The following is a 7,469-nucleotide window of genomic DNA, read 5'->3' as shown; positions in this document are numbered from 1 at the left end:
CAGGCGCGCCGTCGCGTCGCGTGCTCGTTGGCTCCGGCCAGCTCTGGTGAGAGATTGGAGAGGGAGAGGGGAAGAGAGGGAGAGAGGAGTAAAAGTGAGAAGGTAAAAAAAAATTTGGGGGCTTTTGGCAAATGTTCGCCACCGTGGCACCACGTGGCATGCCACGTCGGCTTCGAATGCACGCGTGACGCGTTTGGGACCTGGGATGAACCACTTAACTAAGTTTAGGGACCTAATTAGACGATTTGAGAGTTTGGGGACCTAAGCGGAATATAGCTGCAAGTTCGGGGACCTGGGGTGCAATTTACTCTTATATAAATACACACGCACATAAAAAAAAGACTAAATCGGCGAATGTTGATATTGACAAAGTCCCATATAGTTGCTAATTGTGATACAAACTTAATACTTTTTTTTGAGTGGCTATATGTTTTGTTTTTCGTTTTCTTTCAACTAGACTACTTATTCCAAAAGGAACAATAAGCTTAACTATTATTGGGCTGACATACCTCGCAAATTTGGGTTGGGCCTTCTCCCATGCCTACTAATTCCAGTAATAACAAAGCCTGGCCTTCAGACAATCCGGCCCGTACCAGCACGGGAGCTAAAACCCTAACCTACCAAACCCGAACCACCAAAATGGCGCCGGCGACGGAGCCGACCACCGCGGCCGCCGGCCGCAAGCGCAAGAAGCCGCACGGGCCATCCAAAACCCTTGCGAAGAAACCCTCGGGTCCCAACTCCCAAATCGACGTCCGGGAAGAAGAAGGAGAAGCATAAGCACACGACGCATAAGGAGAAGAAGCCGCGGCCAACCGGCCCGCCCGCCAAGAAACCAGACGAGCCGGACCAGGTCGCCGCCGGAGATGGGGCCGCAGGGGGAGGGGTCCTTTTGTCGGCCGCGATGCCGCCGGCGTGGCAGCTCGAATTCCTCATCCGCAGCTTCGAGCGCGCCGTCAAGATGCGGCTCTCTCGCCTCGAGCTCGACTCCTACTCAGGTTGTTCATCCCCATGCTGAATTCAATTGAACATAATCCAACTCGATATGTCAATTTGAGGAACGAAACCTGATGGCCTGTTCTGTTCTGGTCCTCTGCAGAAGGGTGCGTGGTCCCGCTCGCGGAGGGACGCGACCAGGACGTGGACCATGTGAAGGGGGCATTCGGCGCGTCGTGGAAGGAGGAGCTCTGCGAGGGGCAGGTTGTGGAGGGCGAGATCGGCGTGGGCAGCCCTGCGCTCCTGGTTATCAGCTTGGCTGCTCTGCGATCCTTAGAGCTTTTGAGGTAGTTGTTCCTTGTATTATTAGAACAGAAATGTGCGCTGCATTGTTTTGTTTTTGTTGGTAATTATTCTAGAGAATCAACATCAGCTTTTGGTTTTTAGGGGTTTAAAAATGTTCACCAAAGAATGCCGCCCAGTAAAGCTCTTTGCTAAACACTTGAAAGTGGAGGAGCAGGTATGTATTTTCTCAGCAGTGGCAATTGGAAAGTTCATGTTGCTTACTATATCTGCACTCCAATGTTAAATCTATTCGTGCATTGTCCAAAGTTGCTGTGAATATTCTGTATAAGCAATTTGATTTCAGAATTGTTAATTTTACCACTTCAGCTATCTTGCTGTACAGATGTCCTTTTTCTGTAGATTACTAGATTGGTTGTTTTATGTGCTTTGGCCATTAGAAAGAGCTTCAACCAAACATCAGAACTCTGTCTTGATTGAAAAAAAAAACATTGTTTTAACAAAAACTGCCCTGTTTGTTGACTTAGTACTTACTATCTTCAGCCATCACTCTGTTAAGCACAAAACAAAATCCAGTCGTAAGTCATGTATCAAACAATTTTCTTTCCTTACAGTGGATTTCTTTAGATTTGACATTTCCCTTGTAACAGTGCAAGTGTGCTTTGTCTATGTTAGAGTTCTGGAAATAACAAAGTTTTCTGCTTCTGAAAAAATGCAAATGTAAATGATAATATCAGACTGTTTGCTTACGTCACCAGTAATAGTATTGTTTTACTTCGTACTGGTCTGTCTTTACTTTTCTCATTTCTAAATTTGGCATGCAGGTGGCAATGCTTAATGCTCGAGTAAATATTGCCTGTGGTACACCAAGCAGGCAAGCAATCTTGACTTCTTCAGTTTTTATCTATCTGGCTTTTGGCCATTGTATGTGATCCACATCAATCGAGCTTATTTAGCTCATGCGACCAAGACCAATTTTGTGTCGTAGCTCCAAAGTTCGAAATGGTAGTAATTGATGTTTATTTATCTACTCACAACAAAGGCAACCTACTTTACTCGGTTGCATATGTGTTAATATTTGCTTTCCTTATCTTAAAATAGCTCAGCAATGTTCGATGTCAAGACCTGTTGCCTGTTTTCACCTTTTCTATTTTTAGATAGCCCTTTGAAACATCTACCATCATCAAATATCTACAATCATCTGGCACTTAATAAGCCTGACTGTAAATTCTCTCATCCATCTGTACCTATCCTTCTGCCTGCAGACCTCTTCACAGTAGCACTGCATAAGACACTCTGACATGACATTTGGTTCTGGTTGGCAGGCTGATAGAATGTCTTATCTCTGGCTTGCCTATGCAATATCCTAGTGATGACAGCTCTTCAATAAGCTAGAATTGACCTATTGCTTTGTTTGTCTAGGGCCACATGCTATTGTTGCATTAACAAACCCTTCAAAATGCTTATAAATTATGGATTAGAGTATGGTGTATTATCCACAAAAAATGGGATTAACGGTTTTGCTTTCTCTACCACTAGTTGCCATGAGATTGCCATTCCAGTTTGCACATTCTGTCTTTTGCTTTAGGCCTTTACCCTGTTATGTTTGTAGAAGGTTACTGTTCAGTACTTCAGTTGCTTTGAACTTGATTACCATGTTTTCAGTTTTCATTGATTTGTTAGAGATTCTTCCAAAGAAGCTTACTGCTTAGCCTTTTAAGGTTTATGCAATATAATTTTTATTTTCATTTGCATACCTTCCATTCTACTAAGCTTTTGCTCATGAGCAAATGTCTAAACTTTGTGCTGATTATCTACTGCTCCAATCTTGGTGGCATTATCACCATTTTGTTACAGAAAAGCTGAAAAACATGGGTATTATGCATTTCTGTTCATGTTTGATAAGTTATCTGTGTCTACAAGATGCCTTTCTTATCAATCACTGCACCCCCCCCCCCCCAACACACACACACACACACACACACAAAAACATCCCACTCAAACCATTTGGACAGAGCTGCCAGTCATTATAAATTATTCTGTCTATATCAAAGGGATATGATGTGCTTCAACATTTAAGTTCAAGTTCTAGAGAGTAATTAGATCCTAAATTGTTTGGCGCACGTTGTAATGTTGGTGTAGTTCTGTTATGACATATGCAGTGTAACTTGATATATTTTCAGTAGCAACAATTATGGCATGCTTCTCATAGTAGTTCCGGCGTTCGGCCATCTATTGCCCCTTATAGTTCGTTCTCTGTGCAGGATCAAGAAGCTAATTGACATAGAAGCTTTGTCCTTGTCACGCTTGAAACTGGTGGTCCTTGACATGCAGAAAGATGCGAAGTCCTTTAACTTGTTTACGCTGCCACAAGTCAGGTACTAATTTTGTCAGCAGAATTTAGCTCCCAGAAATTCGCAAAATGTCACATCCTAATCTATTTGCGTTGATTACTATGCAGCAATGAGTTCTGGGACTTATACAAGGGCTACCTAGATCCAAAGGTCCGTGAAGGGAACATGAGGATATGTTTCTATGGTGCTGTGTCTGAGAGAGACATTACCAAAGCACTTCCACCTGCTGAGTAAATGTCTGTATGAGTCCAGTTGTATGTGAGCTTAGATGTCTTTCTGCAGGCTAATAGAATCTTGTTAAACCAGGTTTTCGATGAGGTTAAGAAATTAGGAATTTTGGCCGTGTTCTTTTGCCCCCCAAGTGTTTTTGTTCCCCTGTTATCTTAGTGTTATAGTTGGTGCGATTATTATAGAAAAGTGTTCAGAGCCCTGGCGAACTGTTCAGACGTCAGTCTTGACCGTCAGAGTAGTTCCAAAAGGGTTAAAAACAGATTGCTACCAGGCCAAGTAGGGAGTGGCTTAAATCTCCGAATACCACTTTACCTAATGGTTCCGAATTCGTACAGCGCTAATTTGTTGCTTGAAGTATGCAAGTGGAACCTGCGAATTTTGGTAGGTGATTGATAAAATTTTGAGAAGATTGCGAATGTACAAAGTTCCATGAAGTATTGAATTGTTTGCGCGGGTTAGCAAAGGATAATATCAAACCAAGGGATACTACTTTCAAGCATGAAAAGATTAAAGAGGACAGTTCAGGCCTTATTTCAAAGGCGCTACTGGAGCTATAGATGGTTCACATATTGAAGTTGAAGTGCCAGCAAAGGAAGTGGTGAACCATACAGGCTGACATGGATACATCTCAGAAGTCCTAACTATTTGTGTTTTTGACCATGAGATTAATACGAACAAAATGTGTCTGCTGCATCCATCATCTATTCAGCTTTACAAAAATTCACAGGCTATTATAGGATCATATGGTTTTCCTACGTAAGCACCACAGTTTTGATTTACTGCAAATGAATAAACTTCCGAGGAAAGAAGAGACAATCTATTGGAAAAGACTGACACAACTTTACTAGGAAATCCCATGATGCAATGCTAGGAAATTTCTTTAAAAAGAAGGATGCAGTGCTTGTTCACAAAAGGTTGAATTCTACAATTAACCTGAAAAATTGGGGAATATGATTATGACACATCTATTGCGTGAAGTGGATCTATTCTATAGAAAATCGATCTACAAATTAGAGGAAAAATCACACCCCTAAACAAAACGAACGCAGAAACCCTAACCACATTTCAGTGTGCGATAGGAAGGGCCAACAAGAAATTCAACAAAGATCGATCAAATGGACAACAAAAAAATTGTAAGAAAATAGCAAAAATGAAAACCCTAGCCAGGAGCTAAAAGGAATGGAAGGAGAGTGAAAGAGCATCTAGATCCCTAATGGATTTTGGTGAATTGAATGACAACATGATTAAAGTACTAACGATTTTGTTGAAGATACCATGAGCAGGAATTCACTTGTAAAGTAATTGCTGTCATTAGCCCATGTGACAAAGAATAAAATGGAAAGGAGATATTGTTGAAATTCGAGCATATTGTGAAGGAAAATAGAAACAAAGGTTCATGCAAAGATCAATGATGGTTTCTAATTATAGCTTGACATAATGAAGAGTTCTTTGTCTAAACGATCAAATGTTTATTGTTGCACCTCAAGACAAAAATATAAAGATATGAGAATGGAAATTGAAATTATTGTTGATGTGCAAAGCTTAATTCAATGAGGTGAAGATAAGTGGTGAAGAAACCAACCGAGATGACTAGTACGAGGGACTAAGCAAGTTTTGGTGAAGCGACGGCTTACCATGCGCTAATTGTTAGGGTGAAGTGGCTAGTATCCGTGGGGTGCTCGAAGAACCATATCTAAGCTTTGTTGGGAGAAGCAATGCGATGCATCAAATACTTTTTTGGAGTGACTTAAGGTTCTAAGGATAGATTTGCAAATGTGATGGGAATGCTAAGTCACTAACTAGCATGGATTTGCTCAAGAGAAGAATATGCAATGTTCAAGTCCCAACATTGACAAAGTTAAAAGTATGGCAAAGCTAAAGTGCTTCAGAGCTTAAGTAGTTTAATAGTGATTTATATTTAATCTTGAGTATAGGTATACTGTACTATTAAGAGAGATGCAACATTGGTTGATTCACACGCTCAAAAGTGCTCATAGGTCACCCAAGACGCTCAAAAGTGCTCATAGGTCACCCAAGTTAGGATTCTGAGAGAAAATCTCTGTGAACTAACTTTGCGCTGCTTGTATGATCAAGTGTTAGCTTGATGGAACAAGAGAAGCATCTTAACTTGGGTTTGGGCTCCTCTAGCCTTGATCGGTCAAGGGAACCGGTCTGACAGGTGCCAGGGTCTAACAGCTAGTTTGGCCAGGTCGGTCTGACCGGTCTGGGGGATCGGTCAGACTAGTCTGCACTGACAGTTGTAACGACTAGTTTTATGAAGTTGGGTATTTATATCCCTTGGTCCTCTCTTGCATGTGCAGCTGGTTCCCTGGCATCTTTGAGTTTCTTGAAGCTATTCCTTTGACCAGCAAGCTCTCTCCAACACTCTTTGTGAGTTGTGCTAACTAGATTTAATATCTTTTGGTTGGGTTGAGAGATTGAGCGTGTGTGATCAAAGTGAGCCTTGTGAGAGCTCAAAGTTGAGCTGCAGAGAGCATTCATAGCTTGAGCACTTGAGATCAATGACGAGAAAGCTTTGTGGCATTTGTTACTCTTGGAAGCGCTTCCTAGACGGCTAGGCGTTGTCGGCTAGCTCCCAACAGTGTGGTGAGCAGCGACAAGTTTGTGTTGCGTGATCTTGTCCCCTTGGTGGAAAGGATAATCAAGATAGTGGAAACGAGGGAGTGGTTGAAAGAGACCCAACTCACGGGACTGAGTTGAAAGTGACTCACACCCAACAAGTTCCTCAATGGAGATGTAGGATTATTTGAATTTCGAAACAAATCTTTGTATCTCCATTTGTGATTTGCCCCGCTACTTGCGACTCTAGCTTTATTTTGTGCTTTCGCTCGATCTACTTGGTTGTATTGTTTCTGTGCGTGCAGAAACTTGAAATATACTTGGCATCACCTGCAGAGGCACTACACCAAATTGTTTTTGTGCTAGAACTCGAGGAGGGAAGAACTATGATATATGTACAGGTTCTGCAGTACAACGGTCTGATCAGTTTCATATTCTGTTCAGCAGTCTAAGTCTAAGAACGGTCTGACCGGTCTGCCTGACTGGTCTAACCGGTTAGTGTGCTAATAGTTTGGTTTAATTTGTAATTTGCAGAATTTGTAGAAATGCCTATTCACCCTCTCTAGACGACATCCGAGATCCTTTCAGAGAGCGAACTCAGGAAAGAAGTTTAATATGAAGAAAACCTTAGCCAGCATCAGACAAACCTGGATCAGAAATCCCCGGCGACGACCTCTGAAGGGAAGCTGGCGAAACCTCGGTGGAGCCTTTCCAAGAAGAAATGAAACACGGGGTAGAGATTGGCCGAAAAACGTTTAGGCCACTGGAAAACATAAAAAATCGAATGGGCCGCGCATGAGGAAGGCTTGTGCGACAGGAGAGATCGCACCTGCGCGTGTTACCTGTAATATTTGCGTCTATAAGTTGCTTCTTTGTCAGGCCTGTATCTAGGCCCGTGCGGTCCGTGCGGCCGCACAGGGCCCCCAAATTTCAGGGCCCCCCAAAATATAATGAGTATACTAGGTATAGTCATATATTAAGCTTTGTTTTAATTATCTTTAGGCCCAATACGAAGCAAACTGTAGCCCAAATATGTCATAGAAGAAGAAATATACCGCTCGGTCA

General features: G+C 42.2%; 1 pseudogene; it reads left to right on the top strand.

Annotated features, from left to right (window-relative positions):
* The first annotated feature begins 569 nt into the window (after nt 1-569).
* Nucleotides 570-3,954, top strand: LOC120681700 (annotated as a pseudogene).
* The last annotated feature ends 3,515 nt before the right edge of the window (nt 3,955-7,469 follow it).

Source organism: Panicum virgatum, chromosome 7N, assembly GCF_016808335.1.
Source record: "Panicum virgatum strain AP13 chromosome 7N, P.virgatum_v5, whole genome shotgun sequence".
NCBI classification, from domain to species: domain Eukaryota; kingdom Viridiplantae; phylum Streptophyta; class Magnoliopsida; order Poales; family Poaceae; genus Panicum; species Panicum virgatum.
The sequence above is the reverse complement of the archived record's forward strand: the minus strand, read 5'-3'. Positions and strand labels throughout refer to the sequence as shown.